At 47.9% G+C, this 16406-nt stretch overlaps 19 non-coding genes across 19 annotated transcripts; 13 read left to right on the top strand and 6 right to left on the bottom strand.

Moving 5' to 3' along the window:
• The first annotated feature begins 439 nt into the window (after nucleotides 1-439).
• On the top strand, nucleotides 440-603 carry LOC138413113 (U1 spliceosomal RNA). The gene has a single exon (XR_011245449.1). It is a non-coding gene; the product is annotated as a U1 spliceosomal RNA (small nuclear RNA).
• Nucleotides 604-1314: 711 nt separating this feature from the next.
• On the bottom strand, nucleotides 1315-1506 carry LOC138413318 (U2 spliceosomal RNA). Its single transcript, XR_011245657.1, has one exon. It is a non-coding gene; the product is annotated as a U2 spliceosomal RNA (small nuclear RNA).
• A 176-nt stretch (nucleotides 1507-1682) lies between these two features.
• On the bottom strand, nucleotides 1683-1800 carry LOC138412666 (U5 spliceosomal RNA). Its single transcript, XR_011245001.1, has one exon. It is a non-coding gene; the product is annotated as a U5 spliceosomal RNA (small nuclear RNA).
• Nucleotides 1801-2535: 735 nt separating this feature from the next.
• LOC138413114 (U1 spliceosomal RNA) lies at nucleotides 2536-2699 on the top strand. Its single transcript, XR_011245450.1, has one exon. It is a non-coding gene; the product is annotated as a U1 spliceosomal RNA (small nuclear RNA).
• An 835-nt stretch (nucleotides 2700-3534) lies between these two features.
• Nucleotides 3535-3698, top strand: LOC138413115 (U1 spliceosomal RNA). Its single transcript, XR_011245451.1, has one exon. It is a non-coding gene; the product is annotated as a U1 spliceosomal RNA (small nuclear RNA).
• An 835-nt stretch (nucleotides 3699-4533) lies between these two features.
• LOC138413117 (U1 spliceosomal RNA) lies at nucleotides 4534-4697 on the top strand. The gene has a single exon (XR_011245453.1). It is a non-coding gene; the product is annotated as a U1 spliceosomal RNA (small nuclear RNA).
• An 835-nt stretch (nucleotides 4698-5532) lies between these two features.
• LOC138413118 (U1 spliceosomal RNA) lies at nucleotides 5533-5696 on the top strand. The gene has a single exon (XR_011245454.1). It is a non-coding gene; the product is annotated as a U1 spliceosomal RNA (small nuclear RNA).
• Nucleotides 5697-6531: 835 nt separating this feature from the next.
• LOC138413119 (U1 spliceosomal RNA) lies at nucleotides 6532-6695 on the top strand. The gene has a single exon (XR_011245455.1). It is a non-coding gene; the product is annotated as a U1 spliceosomal RNA (small nuclear RNA).
• A 709-nt stretch (nucleotides 6696-7404) lies between these two features.
• On the bottom strand, nucleotides 7405-7596 carry LOC138413319 (U2 spliceosomal RNA). The gene has a single exon (XR_011245658.1). It is a non-coding gene; the product is annotated as a U2 spliceosomal RNA (small nuclear RNA).
• A 176-nt stretch (nucleotides 7597-7772) lies between these two features.
• LOC138412667 (U5 spliceosomal RNA) lies at nucleotides 7773-7890 on the bottom strand. Its single transcript, XR_011245002.1, has one exon. It is a non-coding gene; the product is annotated as a U5 spliceosomal RNA (small nuclear RNA).
• A 735-nt stretch (nucleotides 7891-8625) lies between these two features.
• LOC138413139 (U1 spliceosomal RNA) lies at nucleotides 8626-8789 on the top strand. Its single transcript, XR_011245475.1, has one exon. It is a non-coding gene; the product is annotated as a U1 spliceosomal RNA (small nuclear RNA).
• Nucleotides 8790-9624: 835 nt separating this feature from the next.
• LOC138413120 (U1 spliceosomal RNA) lies at nucleotides 9625-9788 on the top strand. Its single transcript, XR_011245456.1, has one exon. It is a non-coding gene; the product is annotated as a U1 spliceosomal RNA (small nuclear RNA).
• Nucleotides 9789-10623: 835 nt separating this feature from the next.
• LOC138413121 (U1 spliceosomal RNA) lies at nucleotides 10624-10787 on the top strand. The gene has a single exon (XR_011245457.1). It is a non-coding gene; the product is annotated as a U1 spliceosomal RNA (small nuclear RNA).
• An 835-nt stretch (nucleotides 10788-11622) lies between these two features.
• Nucleotides 11623-11786, top strand: LOC138413122 (U1 spliceosomal RNA). The gene has a single exon (XR_011245458.1). It is a non-coding gene; the product is annotated as a U1 spliceosomal RNA (small nuclear RNA).
• A 709-nt stretch (nucleotides 11787-12495) lies between these two features.
• Nucleotides 12496-12687, bottom strand: LOC138413320 (U2 spliceosomal RNA). The gene has a single exon (XR_011245659.1). It is a non-coding gene; the product is annotated as a U2 spliceosomal RNA (small nuclear RNA).
• Nucleotides 12688-12863: 176 nt separating this feature from the next.
• LOC138412668 (U5 spliceosomal RNA) lies at nucleotides 12864-12981 on the bottom strand. Its single transcript, XR_011245003.1, has one exon. It is a non-coding gene; the product is annotated as a U5 spliceosomal RNA (small nuclear RNA).
• Nucleotides 12982-13716: 735 nt separating this feature from the next.
• LOC138413140 (U1 spliceosomal RNA) lies at nucleotides 13717-13880 on the top strand. Its single transcript, XR_011245476.1, has one exon. It is a non-coding gene; the product is annotated as a U1 spliceosomal RNA (small nuclear RNA).
• Nucleotides 13881-14715: 835 nt separating this feature from the next.
• On the top strand, nucleotides 14716-14879 carry LOC138413123 (U1 spliceosomal RNA). Its single transcript, XR_011245459.1, has one exon. It is a non-coding gene; the product is annotated as a U1 spliceosomal RNA (small nuclear RNA).
• An 835-nt stretch (nucleotides 14880-15714) lies between these two features.
• LOC138413124 (U1 spliceosomal RNA) lies at nucleotides 15715-15878 on the top strand. Its single transcript, XR_011245460.1, has one exon. It is a non-coding gene; the product is annotated as a U1 spliceosomal RNA (small nuclear RNA).
• The last annotated feature ends 528 nt before the right edge of the window (nucleotides 15879-16406 follow it).

Below are 16406 nucleotides of genomic sequence, written 5' to 3' on the forward strand. Positions count from 1 at the left end.
AGACGTGTTCTCTCCTCCCCCGAGTGGGCTGTTTTGATCAGTCACGTATGCTAGAAAAACTTGTACTGCCTGCATGCTTGTTTTCCAGAATTCATAGCAGTTGGTGTTGTCTCAGAGACAAAGGCATTGTGTCATCTGGCTTTTGCTGTGATTTCTCAGAGACGGCCAGAGGTTACCCGGTGGCTTTTCAGGAAGTTTGACTCTGTTTTGGCAAGGGGAATAAAAGGACGGGAGCCAAGAAATGTGATAAATTAATTTATATGTCATTTCACAGCCTAGTCATTTCACAGCAGTGTTTGCTTCACTTCAACAAATCCTGTATCAAAGGAGGACGAGGCGTTACCGAAGGCTTTTGGGCTCTGCGAATATGCATTGCAGGCACCGTGAGCCAAACAACTGTGTCTCAGAGCTAGGGCCCTGTCTCCGGTGCTCCCAACTCATACTTACCTGGCAGGGGAGATACCATGATCAAGAAGGTGGTTCACCCAGGGCGAGGCCCAGCCATTGCACTTCGGTTGTGCTGACCCCTGCGAATTCCCCAAATGTGGGAATCTCGACTGCATAATTTCTGGTAGTGGGGGACTGCGTCCGCGCTCTCCCCTGATCATTATGTTCAATTACAAGAAATGCCGGCAAAAATGTATAGCTCTAGTTTTTACGGCGTGTTTTGTACTCCCAAAGCCATGCATTCACTGATGCCACTGGCTTGTGGTGGATGTTGGAGTGGCATTATAGCCTCTCGGTGACAGTCACCACCTTCACGGTAGGCCTCTCTTTGCTTTCCGATCCCAGTATGCAACATTCCCAACCCTCTGCCAATCAAAAGTAGACACATCTTTATTTCCTCCTGCCCTGGCTAATGTGGTTGGCTTTTGAGCCTGTCTTAGCAATACATCCCTGAACTGCATACATTTGGTCCTATATGCTGCCACCAAGCTTCTCACCAAGTCTCCCAGAAGGTCTTGTGTGAAAACAAGTTTTCATGCTTGACAAAGGCTTCCAACTCAATTTGGAATCCAGTTCAAGCTCATTGGGATCCCACTGAGAGCCGTGCATGGTCAGGCACAGACGTGTAGTAGACATCTACTGCAGCCATATCAATCCGTAAGGAATTGGGAACCCCTGATCAGAGTTTCTGGATTGTTCTTCAATCAAGACTCAAGGCAAAAGGAGACTGTGCTTATGACGTTGTATCCCTTACACACTGGCTCTCTCTCTCTCTGCCGGACCATTACCTTCATTTCCTTCACCCGCTGTGAATTGACTTTTGAAACAGGACAATTGTTTGAGTGCTTGGTTTTCTACAAGGTAAGAACAGAGTGCACCGTTCCCAGCGGCACTGCAATGCTAGGTCGATGCGTGGAGTGAAAGGAGCAAGCTCCAAATTTCAGCCCCTCGTGCTAAAAATCGGCTTAATATGTAGTCCTCTTATAGAGGACATATCAGATATTAAACTGATAAGAACAGATACTACACTTGATCTTAGCCAAAAGGCCGAGAAGCGATAAACCCCAAGTGGTGGATGTCCGTGCCGAGCTCTTGGCACAAATCTCACGTGTTGTGGTACCTCGTACGTACGCACGCATAACAATGGCTGCTGCTTATCGCCTCCGCCCAACCTCTCCTTTGTGGACACAGGGTTTCTGAAGTTGGACAGCTCTTTGACTTTTCACAATTTCAAAAGGCTCAGCAATACAGCAAAGCCTTCCAAAAATATATTCAACTCATGGATGTTCCTCTCCACGGAAGTCTTTAGTAAAAGGCGAAAGACTTGTGCGCTTTGAAGAGAAACCAGAGTCAGCATGGCCCTCTGTTCCTGAGCAGCAGAGGAGGCTCTCGGTGACAGTCACCACCTTCACGGTAGGCCTCTCTTTGCTTTCCTATCCCAGTATGCAACATTCCCAACCCTCTGCCAATCAAAAGTAGACACATCTTTATTTCCTCCTGCCCTGGCTAATGTGGTTGGCTTTTGAGCCTGTCTTAGCAATACATCCCTGAACTGCATACATTTGGTCCTAAATGCTGCCACCAAGCTTCTCACCAAGTCTCCCAGAAGGTCTTGTGTGAAAACAAGTTTTCATGCTTGACAAAGGCTGAGACGTGTTCTCTCCTCCCCCGAGTTGGCTGTTTTGATCAGTCACGTGTGCTAGAAAAACTTGTACTGCCTGCATGCTTGTTTTCAAGAATTCATAGCAGTTGGTGTTGTCTCAGAGACAAAGGCATTGTGTCATCTGGCTTTTGCTGTGATTTCTCAGAGACGGCCAGAGGTTACCCGGTGGCTTTTCAGGAAGTTTTACTCTGTTTTGGCAAGGGGAATAAAAGGACGGGAGCCAAGAAATGTGATAAATTAATTTATATGTCATTTCACAGCCTAGTCATTTCACAGCAGTGTTTGCTTCACTTCAACAAATCCTGTATCAAAGGAGGACGAGGCGTTACCGAAGGCTTTTGGGCTCTGCGAATATGCATTGCAGGCACCGTGAGCCAAACAACTGTGTCTCAGAGCTAGGGCCCTGTCTCCGGTGCTCCCAACTCATACTTACCTGGCAGGGGAGATACCATGATCAAGAAGGTGGTTCACCCAGGGCGAGGCCCAGCCATTGCACTTCGGTTGTGCTGACCCCTGCGAATTCCCCAAATGTGGGAATCTCGACTGCATAATTTCTGGTAGTGGGGGACTGCGTCCGCGCTCTCCCCTGATCATTATGTTCAATTACAAGAAATGCCGGCAAAAATGTATAGCTCTAGTTTTTACGGCGTGTTTTGTACTCCCAAAGCCACGCATTCACTGATGCCACTGGCTTGTGGTGGATGTTGGAGTGGCATTATAGCCTCTCGGTGACAGTCACCACCTTCACGGTAGGCCTCTCTTTGCTTTCCTATCCCAGTATGCAACATTCCCAACCCTCTGCCAATCAAAAGTAGACACATCTTTATTTCCTCCTGCCCTGGCTAATGTGGTTGGCTTTTGAGCCTGTCTTAGCAATACATCCCTGAACTGCATACATTTGGTCCTAAATGCTGCCACCAAGCTTCTCACCAAGTCTCCCAGAAGGTCTTGTGTGAAAACAAGTTTTCATGCTTGACAAAGGCTGAGACGTGTTCTCTCCTCCCCCGAGTTGGCTGTTTTGATCAGTCACGTATGCTAGAAAAACTTGTACTGCCTGCATGCTTGTTTTCCAGAATTCATAGCAGTTGGTGTTGTCTCAGAGACAAAGGCATTGTGTCATCTGGCTTTTGCTGTGATTTCTCAGAGACGGCCAGAGGTTACCCGGTGGCTTCTCAGGAAGTTTTACTCTGTTTTGGCAAGGGGAATAAAAGGACGGGAGCCAAGAAATGTGATAAATTAATGTATATGTCATTTCACAGCCTAGTCATTTCACAGCAGTGTTTGCTTCACTTCAACAAATCCTGTATCAAAGGAGGACGAGGCGTTACCGAAGGCTTTTGGGCTCTGCGAATATGCATTGCAGGCACCGTGAGCCAAACAACTGTGTCTCAGAGCTAGGGCCCTGTCTCCGGTGCTCCCAACTCATACTTACCTGGCAGGGGAGATACCATGATCAAGAAGGTGGTTCACCCAGGGCGAGGCCCAGCCATTGCACTTCGGTTGTGCTGACCCCTGCGAATTCCCCAAATGTGGGAATCTCGACTGCATAATTTCTGGTAGTGGGGGACTGCGTCCGCGCTCTCCCCTGATCATTATGTTCAATTACAAGAAATGCCGGCAAAAATGTATAGCTCTAGTTTTTACGGCGTGTTTTGTACTCCCAAAGCCACGCATTCACTGATGCCACTGGCTTGTGGTGGATGTTGGAGTGGCATTATAGCCTCTCGGTGACAGTCACCACCTTCACGGTAGGCCTCTCTTTGCTTTCCTATCCCAGTATGCAACATTCCCAACCCTCTGCCAATCAAAAGTAGACACATCTTTATTTCCTCCTGCCCTGGCTAATGTGGTTGGCTTTTGAGCCTGTCTTAGCAATACATCCCTGAACTGCATACATTTGGTCCTAAATGCTGCCACCAAGCTTCTCACCAAGTCTCCCAGAAGGTCTTGTGTGAAAACAAGTTTTCATGCTTGACAAAGGCTGAGACGTGTTCTCTCCTCCCCCGAGTTGGCTGTTTTGATCAGTCACGTATGCTAGAAAAACTTGTACTGCCTGCATGCTTGTTTTCCAGAATTCATAGCAGTTGGTGTTGTCTCAGAGACAAAGGCATTGTGTCATCTGGCTTTTGCTGTGATTTCTCAGAGACGGCCAGAGGTTACCCGGTGGCTTCTCAGGAAGTTTTACTCTGTTTTGGCAAGGGGAATAAAAGGACGGGAGCCAAGAAATGTGATAAATTAATGTATATGTCATTTCACAGCCTAGTCATTTCACAGCAGTGTTTGCTTCACTTCAACAAATCCTGTATCAAAGGAGGACGAGGCGTTACCGAAGGCTTTTGGGCTCTGCGAATATGCATTGCAGGCACCGTGAGCCAAACAACTGTGTCTCAGAGCTAGGGCCCTGTCTCCGGTGCTCCCAACTCATACTTACCTGGCAGGGGAGATACCATGATCAAGAAGGTGGTTCACCCAGGGCGAGGCCCAGCCATTGCACTTCGGTTGTGCTGACCCCTGCGAATTCCCCAAATGTGGGAATCTCGACTGCATAATTTCTGGTAGTGGGGGACTGCGTCCGCGCTCTCCCCTGATCATTATGTTCAATTACAAGAAATGCCGGCAAAAATGTATAGCTCTAGTTTTTACAGCGTGTTTTGTACTCCCAAAGCCACGCATTCACTGATGCCACTGGCTTGTGGTGGATGTTGGAGTGGCATTATAGCCTCTCGGTGACAGTCACCACCTTCACGGTAGGCCTCTCTTTGCTTTCCTATCCCAGTATGCAACATTCCCAACCCTCTGCCAATCAAAAGTAGACACATCTTTATTTCCTCCTGCCCTGGCTAATGTGGTTGGCTTTTGAGCCTGTCTTAGCAATACATCCCTGAACTGCATACATTTGGTCCTAAATGCTGCCACCAAGCTTCTCACCAAGTCTCCCAGAAGGTCTTGTGTGAAAACAAGTTTTCATGCTTGACAAAGGCTGAGACGTGTTCTCTCCTCCCCCGAGTTGGCTGTTTTGATCAGTCACGTATGCTAGAAAAACTTGTACTGCCTGCATGCTTGTTTTCCAGAATTCATAGCAGTTGGTGTTGTCTCAGAGACAAAGGCATTGTGTCATCTGGCTTTTGCTGTGATTTCTCAGAGACGGCCAGAGGTTACACGGTGGCTTCTCAGGAAGTTTTACTCTGTTTTGGCAAGGGGAATAAAAGGACGGGAGCCAAGAAATGTGATAAATTAATTTATATGTCATTTCACAGCCTAGTCATTTCACAGCAGTGTTTGCTTCACTTCAACAAATAATGTATCAAAGGAGGACGAGGCGTTACCGAAGGCTTTTGGGCTCTGCGAATATGCATTGCAGGCACCGTGAGCCAAACAACTGTGTCTCAGAGCTAGGGCCCTGTCTCCGGTGCTCCCAACTCATACTTACCTGGCAGGGGAGATACCATGATCAAGAAGGTGGTTCACCCAGGGCGAGGCCCAGCCATTGCACTTCGGTTGTGCTGACCCCTGCGAATTCCCCAAATGTGGGAATCTCGACTGCATAATTTCTGGTAGTGGGGGACTGCGTCCGCGCTCTCCCCTGATCATTATGTTCAATTACAAGAAATGCCGGCAAAAATGTATAGCTCTAGTTTTTACGGCGTGTTTTGTACTCCCAAAGCCACGCATTCACTGATGCCACTGGCTTGTGGTGGATGTTGGAGTGGCATTATAGCCTCTCGGTGACAGTCACCACCTTCACGGTAGGCCTCTCTTTGCTTTCCTATCCCAGTATGCAACATTCCCAACCCTCTGCCAATCAAAAGTAGACACATCTTTATTTCCTCCTGCCCTGGCTAATGTGGTTGGCTTTTGAGCCTGTCTTAGCAATACATCCCTGAACTGCATACATTTGGTCCTATATGCTGCCACCAAGCTTCTCACCAAGTCTCCCAGAAGGTCTTGTGTGAAAACAAGTTTTCATGCTTGACAAAGGCTGAGACGTGTTCTCTCCTCCCCCGAGTGGGCTGTTTTGATCAGTCACGTATGCTAGAAAAACTTGTACTGCCTGCATGCTTGTTTTCCAGAATTCATAGCAGTTGGTGTTGTCTCAGAGACAAAGGCATTGTGTCATCTGGCTTTTGCTGTGATTTCTCAGAGACGGCCAGAGGTTACCCGGTGGCTTTTCAGGAAGTTTGACTCTGTTTTGGCAAGGGGAATAAAAGGACGGGAGCCAAGAAATGTGATAAATTAATTTATATGTCATTTCACAGCCTAGTCATTTCACAGCAGTGTTTGCTTCACTTCAACAAATCCTGTATCAAAGGAGGACGAGGCGTTACCGAAGGCTTTTGGGCTCTGCGAATATGCATTGCAGGCACCGTGAGCCAAACAACTGTGTCTCAGAGCTAGGGCCCTGTCTCCGGTGCTCCCAACTCATACTTACCTGGCAGGGGAGATACCATGATCAAGAAGGTGGTTCACCCAGGGCGAGGCCCAGCCATTGCACTTCGGTTGTGCTGACCCCTGCGAATTCCCCAAATGTGGGAATCTCGACTGCATAATTTCTGGTAGTGGGGGACTGCGTCCGCGCTCTCCCCTGATCATTATGTTCAATTACAAGAAATGCCGGCAAAAATGTATAGCTCTAGCTTTTACGGCGTGAGTTGTACTCCCAAAGCCACGCATTCACTGATGCCACTGGCTTGTGGTGGATGTTGGAGTGGCATTATAGCCTCTCGGTGACAGTCACCACCTTCACGGTAGGCCTCTCTTTGCTTTCCGATCCCAGTATGCAACATTCCCAACCCTCTGCCAATCAAAAGTAGACACATCTTTATTTCCTCCTGCCCTGGCTAATGTGGTTGGCTTTTGAGCCTGTCTTAGCAATACATCCCTGAACTGCATACATTTGGTCCTATATGCTGCCACCAAGCTTCTCACCAAGTCTCCCAGAAGGTCTTGTGTGAAAACAAGTTTTCATGCTTGACAAAGGCTTCCAACTCAATTTGGAATCCAGTTCAAGCTCATTGGGATCCCACTGAGAGCCGTGCATGGTCAGGCACAGACGTGTAGTAGACATCTACTGCAGCCATATCAATCCGTAAGGAATTGGGAACCCCTGATCAGAGTTTCTGGATTGTTCTTCAATCAAGACTCAAGGCAAAAGGAGACTGTGCTTATGACGTTGTATCCCTTACACACTGGCTCTCTCTCTCTGCCGGACCATTACCTTCATTTCCTTCACCCGCTGTGAATTGACTTTTGAAACAGGACAATTGTTTGAGTGCTTGGTTTTCTACAAGGTAAGAACAGAGTGCACCGTTCCCAGCGGCACTGCAATGCTAGGTCGATGCGTGGAGTGAAAGGAGCAAGCTCCAAATTTCAGCCCCTCGTGCTAAAAATCGGCTTAATATGTAGTCCTCTTATAGAGGACATATCAGATATTAAACTGATAAGAACAGATACTACACTTGATCTTAGCCAAAAGGCCGAGAAGCGATAACCCCCAAGTGGTGGATGTCCGTGCCGAGCTCTTGGCACAAATCTCACGTGTTGTGGTACCTCGTACGTACGCACGCATAACAATGGCTGCTGCTTATCGCCTCCGCCCAACCTCTCCTTTGTGGACACAGGGTTTCTGAAGTTGGACAGCTCTTTGACTTTTCACAATTTCAAAAGGCTCAGCAATACAGCAAAGCCTTCCAAAAATATATTCAACTCATGGATGTTCCTCTCCACGGAAGTCTTTAGTAAAAGGCGAAAGACTTGTGCGCTTTGAAGAGAAACCAGAGTCAGCATGGCCCTCTGTTCCTGAGCAGCAGAGGAGGCTCTCGGTGACAGTCACCACCTTCACGGTAGGCCTCTCTTTGCTTTCCTATCCCAGTATGCAACATTCCCAACCCTCTGCCAATCAAAAGTAGACACATCTTTATTTCCTCCTGCCCTGGCTAATGTGGTTGGCTTTTGAGCCTGTCTTAGCAATACATCCCTGAACTGCATACATTTGGTCCTAAATGCTGCCACCAAGCTTCTCACCAAGTCTCCCAGAAGGTCTTGTGTGAAAACAAGTTTTCATGCTTGACAAAGGCTGAGACGTGTTCTCTCCTCCCCCGAGTTGGCTGTTTTGATCAGTCACGTGTGCTAGAAAAACTTGTACTGCCTGCATGCTTGTTTTCCAGAATTCATAGCAGTTGGTGTTGTCTCAGAGACAAAGGCATTGTGTCATCTGGCTTTTGCTGTGATTTCTCAGAGACGGCCAGAGGTTACACGGTGGCTTCTCAGGAAGTTTTACTCTGTTTTGGCAAGGGGAATAAAAGGACGGGAGCCAAGAAATGTGATAAATTAATTTATATGTCATTTCACAGCCTAGTCATTTCACAGCAGTGTTTGCTTCACTTCAACAAATAATGTATCAAAGGAGGACGAGGCGTTACCGAAGGCTTTTGGGCTCTGCGAATATGCATTGCAGGCACCGTGAGCCAAACAACTGTGTCTCAGAGCTAGGGCCCTGTCTCCGGTGCTCCCAACTCATACTTACCTGGCAGGGGAGATACCATGATCAAGAAGGTGGTTCACTCAGGGCGAGGCCCAGCCATTGCACTTCGGTTGTGCTGACCCCTGCGAATTCCCCAAATGTGGGAATCTCGACTGCATAATTTCTGGTAGTGGGGGACTGCGTCCGCGCTCTCCCCTGATCATTATGTTCAATTACAAGAAATGCCGGCAAAAATGTATAGCTCTAGTTTTTACGGCGTGTTTTGTACTCCCAAAGCCACGCATTCACTGATGCCACTGGCTTGTGGTGGATGTTGGAGTGGCATTATAGCCTCTCGGTGACAGTCACCACCTTCACGGTAGGCCTCTCTTTGCTTTCCTATCCCAGTATGCAACATTCCCAACCCTCTGCCAATCAAAAGTAGACACATCTTTATTTCCTCCTGCCCTGGCTAATGTGGTTGGCTTTTGAGCCTGTCTTAGCAATACATCCCTGAACTGCATACATTTGGTCCTAAATGCTGCCACCAAGCTTCTCACCAAGTCTCCCAGAAGGTCTTGTGTGAAAACAAGTTTTCATGCTTGACAAAGGCTGAGACGTGTTCTCTCCTCCCCCGAGTTGGCTGTTTTGATCAGTCACGTATGCTAGAAAAACTTGTACTGCCTGCATGCTTGTTTTCCAGAATTCATAGCAGTTGGTGTTGTCTCAGAGACAAAGGCATTGTGTCATCTGGCTTTTGCTGTGATTTCTCAGAGACGGCCAGAGGTTACCCGGTGGCTTCTCAGGAAGTTTTACTCTGTTTTGGCAAGGGGAATAAAAGGACGGGAGCCAAGAAATGTGATAAATTAATGTATATGTCATTTCACAGCCTAGTCATTTCACAGCAGTGTTTGCTTCACTTCAACAAATCCTGTATCAAAGGAGGACGAGGCGTTACCGAAGGCTTTTGGGCTCTGCGAATATGCATTGCAGGCACCGTGAGCCAAACAACTGTGTCTCAGAGCTAGGGCCCTGTCTCCGGTGCTCCCAACTCATACTTACCTGGCAGGGGAGATACCATGATCAAGAAGGTGGTTCACCCAGGGCGAGGCCCAGCCATTGCACTTCGGTTGTGCTGACCCCTGCGAATTCCCCAAATGTGGGAATCTCGACTGCATAATTTCTGGTAGTGGGGGACTGCGTCCGCGCTCTCCCCTGATCATTATGTTCAATTACAAGAAATGCCGGCAAAAATGTATAGCTCTAGTTTTTACAGCGTGTTTTGTACTCCCAAAGCCACGCATTCACTGATGCCACTGGCTTGTGGTGGATGTTGGAGTGGCATTATAGCCTCTCGGTGACAGTCACCACCTTCACGGTAGGCCTCTCTTTGCTTTCCTATCCCAGTATGCAACATTCCCAACCCTCTGCCAATCAAAAGTAGACACATCTTTATTTCCTCCTGCCCTGGCTAATGTGGTTGGCTTTTGAGCCTGTCTTAGCAATACATCCCTGAACTGCATACATTTGGTCCTAAATGCTGCCACCAAGCTTCTCACCAAGTCTCCCAGAAGGTCTTGTGTGAAAACAAGTTTTCATGCTTGACAAAGGCTGAGACGTGTTCTCTCCTCCCCCGAGTTGGCTGTTTTGATCAGTCACGTATGCTAGAAAAACTTGTACTGCCTGCATGCTTGTTTTCCAGAATTCATAGCAGTTGGTGTTGTCTCAGAGACAAAGGCATTGTGTCATCTGGCTTTTGCTGTGATTTCTCAGAGACGGCCAGAGGTTACACGGTGGCTTCTCAGGAAGTTTTACTCTGTTTTGGCAAGGGGAATAAAAGGACGGGAGCCAAGAAATGTGATAAATTAATTTATATGTCATTTCACAGCCTAGTCATTTCACAGCAGTGTTTGCTTCACTTCAACAAATAATGTATCAAAGGAGGACGAGGCGTTACCGAAGGCTTTTGGGCTCTGCGAATATGCATTGCAGGCACCGTGAGCCAAACAACTGTGTCTCAGAGCTAGGGCCCTGTCTCCGGTGCTCCCAACTCATACTTACCTGGCAGGGGAGATACCATGATCAAGAAGGTGGTTCACCCAGGGCGAGGCCCAGCCATTGCACTTCGGTTGTGCTGACCCCTGCGAATTCCCCAAATGTGGGAATCTCGACTGCATAATTTCTGGTAGTGGGGGACTGCGTCCGCGCTCTCCCCTGATCATTATGTTCAATTACAAGAAATGCCGGCAAAAATGTATAGCTCTAGTTTTTACGGCGTGTTTTGTACTCCCAAAGCCACGCATTCACTGATGCCACTGGCTTGTGGTGGATGTTGGAGTGGCATTATAGCCTCTCGGTGACAGTCACCACCTTCACGGTAGGCCTCTCTTTGCTTTCCTATCCCAGTATGCAACATTCCCAACCCTCTGCCAATCAAAAGTAGACACATCTTTATTTCCTCCTGCCCTGGCTAATGTGGTTGGCTTTTGAGCCTGTCTTAGCAATACATCCCTGAACTGCATACATTTGGTCCTATATGCTGCCACCAAGCTTCTCACCAAGTCTCCCAGAAGGTCTTGTGTGAAAACAAGTTTTCATGCTTGACAAAGGCTGAGACGTGTTCTCTCCTCCCCCGAGTGGGCTGTTTTGATCAGTCACGTATGCTAGAAAAACTTGTACTGCCTGCATGCTTGTTTTCCAGAATTCATAGCAGTTGGTGTTGTCTCAGAGACAAAGGCATTGTGTCATCTGGCTTTTGCTGTGATTTCTCAGAGACGGCCAGAGGTTACCCGGTGGCTTTTCAGGAAGTTTGACTCTGTTTTGGCAAGGGGAATAAAAGGACGGGAGCCAAGAAATGTGATAAATTAATTTATATGTCATTTCACAGCCTAGTCATTTCACAGCAGTGTTTGCTTCACTTCAACAAATCCTGTATCAAAGGAGGACGAGGCGTTACCGAAGGCTTTTGGGCTCTGCGAATATGCATTGCAGGCACCGTGAGCCAAACAACTGTGTCTCAGAGCTAGGGCCCTGTCTCCGGTGCTCCCAACTCATACTTACCTGGCAGGGGAGATACCATGATCAAGAAGGTGGTTCACCCAGGGCGAGGCCCAGCCATTGCACTTCGGTTGTGCTGACCCCTGCGAATTCCCCAAATGTGGGAATCTCGACTGCATAATTTCTGGTAGTGGGGGACTGCGTCCGCGCTCTCCCCTGATCATTATGTTCAATTACAAGAAATGCCGGCAAAAATGTATAGCTCTAGCTTTTACGGCGTGAGTTGTACTCCCAAAGCCACGCATTCACTGATGCCACTGGCTTGTGGTGGATGTTGGAGTGGCATTATAGCCTCTCGGTGACAGTCACCACCTTCACGGTAGGCCTCTCTTTGCTTTCCGATCCCAGTATGCAACATTCCCAACCCTCTGCCAATCAAAAGTAGACACATCTTTATTTCCTCCTGCCCTGGCTAATGTGGTTGGCTTTTGAGCCTGTCTTAGCAATACATCCCTGAACTGCATACATTTGGTCCTATATGCTGCCACCAAGCTTCTCACCAAGTCTCCCAGAAGGTCTTGTGTGAAAACAAGTTTTCATGCTTGACAAAGGCTTCCAACTCAATTTGGAATCCAGTTCAAGCTCATTGGGATCCCACTGAGAGCCGTGCATGGTCAGGCACAGACGTGTAGTAGACATCTACTGCAGCCATATCAATCCGTAAGGAATTGGGAACCCCTGATCAGAGTTTCTGGATTGTTCTTCAATCAAGACTCAAGGCAAAAGGAGACTGTGCTTATGACGTTGTATCCCTTACACACTGGCTCTCTCTCTCTGCCGGACCATTACCTTCATTTCCTTCACCCGCTGTGAATTGACTTTTGAAACAGGACAATTGTTTGAGTGCTTGGTTTTCTACAAGGTAAGAACAGAGTGCACCGTTCCCAGCGGCACTGCAATGCTAGGTCGATGCGTGGAGTGAAAGGAGCAAGCTCCAAATTTCAGCCCCTCGTGCTAAAAATCGGCTTAATATGTAGTCCTCTTATAGAGGACATATCAGATATTAAACTGATAAGAACAGATACTACACTTGATCTTAGCCAAAAGGCCGAGAAGCGATAACCCCCAAGTGGTGGATGTCCGTGCCGAGCTCTTGGCACAAATCTCACGTGTTGTGGTACCTCGTACGTACGCACGCATAACAATGGCTGCTGCTTATCGCCTCCGCCCAACCTCTCCTTTGTGGACACAGGGTTTCTGAAGTTGGACAGCTCTTTGACTTTTCACAATTTCAAAAGGCTCAGCAATACAGCAAAGCCTTCCAAAAATATATTCAACTCATGGATGTTCCTCTCCACGGAAGTCTTTAGTAAAAGGCGAAAGACTTGTGCGCTTTGAAGAGAAACCAGAGTCAGCATGGCCCTCTGTTCCTGAGCAGCAGAGGAGGCTCTCGGTGACAGTCACCACCTTCACGGTAGGCCTCTCTTTGCTTTCCTATCCCAGTATGCAACATTCCCAACCCTCTGCCAATCAAAAGTAGACACATCTTTATTTCCTCCTGCCCTGGCTAATGTGGTTGGCTTTTGAGCCTGTCTTAGCAATACATCCCTGAACTGCATACATTTGGTCCTAAATGCTGCCACCAAGCTTCTCACCAAGTCTCCCAGAAGGTCTTGTGTGAAAACAAGTTTTCATGCTTGACAAAGGCTGAGACGTGTTCTCTCCTCCCCCGAGTTGGCTGTTTTGATCAGTCACGTGTGCTAGAAAAACTTGTACTGCCTGCATGCTTGTTTTCCAGAATTCATAGCAGTTGGTGTTGTCTCAGAGACAAAGGCATTGTGTCATCTGGCTTTTGCTGTGATTTCTCAGAGACGGCCAGAGGTTACACGGTGGCTTCTCAGGAAGTTTTACTCTGTTTTGGCAAGGGGAATAAAAGGACGGGAGCCAAGAAATGTGATAAATTAATTTATATGTCATTTCACAGCCTAGTCATTTCACAGCAGTGTTTGCTTCACTTCAACAAATAATGTATCAAAGGAGGACGAGGCGTTACCGAAGGCTTTTGGGCTCTGCGAATATGCATTGCAGGCACCGTGAGCCAAACAACTGTGTCTCAGAGCTAGGGCCCTGTCTCCGGTGCTCCCAACTCATACTTACCTGGCAGGGGAGATACCATGATCAAGAAGGTGGTTCACTCAGGGCGAGGCCCAGCCATTGCACTTCGGTTGTGCTGACCCCTGCGAATTCCCCAAATGTGGGAATCTCGACTGCATAATTTCTGGTAGTGGGGGACTGCGTCCGCGCTCTCCCCTGATCATTATGTTCAATTACAAGAAATGCCGGCAAAAATGTATAGCTCTAGTTTTTACGGCGTGTTTTGTACTCCCAAAGCCACGCATTCACTGATGCCACTGGCTTGTGGTGGATGTTGGAGTGGCATTATAGCCTCTCGGTGACAGTCACCACCTTCACGGTAGGCCTCTCTTTGCTTTCCTATCCCAGTATGCAACATTCCCAACCCTCTGCCAATCAAAAGTAGACACATCTTTATTTCCTCCTGCCCTGGCTAATGTGGTTGGCTTTTGAGCCTGTCTTAGCAATACATCCCTGAACTGCATACATTTGGTCCTAAATGCTGCCACCAAGCTTCTCACCAAGTCTCCCAGAAGGTCTTGTGTGAAAACAAGTTTTCATGCTTGACAAAGGCTGAGACGTGTTCTCTCCTCCCCCGAGTTGGCTGTTTTGATCAGTCACGTATGCTAGAAAAACTTGTACTGCCTGCATGCTTGTTTTCCAGAATTCATAGCAGTTGGTGTTGTCTCAGAGACAAAGGCATTGTGTCATCTGGCTTTTGCTGTGATTTCTCAGAGACGGCCAGAGGTTACCCGGTGGCTTCTCAGGAAGTTTTACTCTGTTTTGGCAAGGGGAATAAAAGGACGGGAGCCAAGAAATGTGATAAATTAATGTATATGTCATTTCACAGCCTAGTCATTTCACAGCAGTGTTTGCTTCACTTCAACAAATCCTGTATCAAAGGAGGACGAGGCGTTACCGAAGGCTTTTGGGCTCTGCGAATATGCATTGCAGGCACCGTGAGCCAAACAACTGTGTCTCAGAGCTAGGGCCCTGTCTCCGGTGCTCCCAACTCATACTTACCTGGCAGGGGAGATACCATGATCAAGAAGGTGGTTCACCCAGGGCGAGGCCCAGCCATTGCACTTCGGTTGTGCTGACCCCTGCGAATTCCCCAAATGTGGGAATCTCGACTGCATAATTTCTGGTAGTGGGGGACTGCGTCCGCGCTCTCCCCTGATCATTATGTTCAATTACAAGAAATGCCGGCAAAAATGTATAGCTCTAGTTTTTACGGCGTGTTTTGTACTCCCAAAGCCACGCATTCACTGATGCCACTGGCTTGTGGTGGATGTTGGAGTGGCATTATAGCCTCTCGGTGACAGTCACCACCTTCACGGTAGGCCTCTCTTTGCTTTCCTATCCCAGTATGCAACATTCCCAACCCTCTGCCAATCAAAAGTAGACACATCTTTATTTCCTCCTGCCCTGGCTAATGTGGTTGGCTTTTGAGCCTGTCTTAGCAATACATCCCTGAACTGCATACATTTGGTCCTATATGCTGCCACCAAGCTTCTCACCAAGTCTCCCAGAAGGTCTTGTGTGAAAACAAGTTTTCATGCTTGACAAAGGCTGAGACGTGTTCTCTCCTCCCCCGAGTGGGCTGTTTTGATCAGTCACGTATGCTAGAAAAACTTGTACTGCCTGCATGCTTGTTTTCCAGAATTCATAGCAGTTGGTGTTGTCTCAGAGACAAAGGCATTGTGTCATCTGGCTTTTGCTGTGATTTCTCAGAGACGGCCAGAGGTTACCCGGTGGCTTTTCAGGAAGTTTGACTCTGTTTTGGCAAGGGGAATAAAAGGACGGGAGCCAAGAAATGTGATAAATTAATTTATATGTCATTTCACAGCCTAGTCATTTCACAGCAGTGTTTGCTTCACTTCAACAAATCCTGTATCAAAGGAGGACGAGGCGTTACCGAAGGCTTTTGGGCTCTGCGAATATGCATTGCAGGCACCGTGAGCCAAACAACTGTGTCTCAGAGCTAGGGCCCTGTCTCCGGTGCTCCCAACTCATACTTACCTGGCAGGGGAGATACCATGATCAAGAAGGTGGTTCACCCAGGGCGAGGCCCAGCCATTGCACTTCGGTTGTGCTGACCCCTGCGAATTCCCCAAATGTGGGAATCTCGACTGCATAATTTCTGGTAGTGGGGGACTGCGTCCGCGCTCTCCCCTGATCATTATGTTCAATTACAAGAAATGCCGGCAAAAATGTATAGCTCTAGCTTTTACGGCGTGAGTTGTACTCCCAAAGCCACGCATTCACTGATGCCACTGGCTTGTGGTGGATGTTGGAGTGGCATTATAGCCTCTCGGTGACAGTCACCACCTTCACGGTAGGCCTCTCTTTGCTTTCCGATCCCAGTATGCAACATTCCCAACCCTCTGCCAATCAAAAGTAGACACATCTTTATTTCCTCCTGCCCTGGCTAATGTGGTTGGCTTTTGAGCCTGTCTTAGCAATACATCCCTGAACTGCATACATTTGGTCCTATATGCTGCCACCAAGCTTCTCACCAAGTCTCCCAGAAGGTCTTGTGTGAAAACAAGTTTTCATGCTTGACAAAGGCTTCCAACTCAATTTGGAATCCAGTTCAAGCTCATTGGGATCCCACTGAGAGCCGTGCATGGTCAGGCACAGACGTGTAGTAGACATCTACTGCAGCCATATCAATCCGTAAGGAATTGGGAACCCCTGATCAGA

Source organism: Paralichthys olivaceus, chromosome 12 (assembly GCF_024713975.1).
Source record: "Paralichthys olivaceus isolate ysfri-2021 chromosome 12, ASM2471397v2, whole genome shotgun sequence".
Classification (NCBI taxonomy): Eukaryota; Metazoa; Chordata; class Actinopteri; order Pleuronectiformes; family Paralichthyidae; genus Paralichthys; species Paralichthys olivaceus.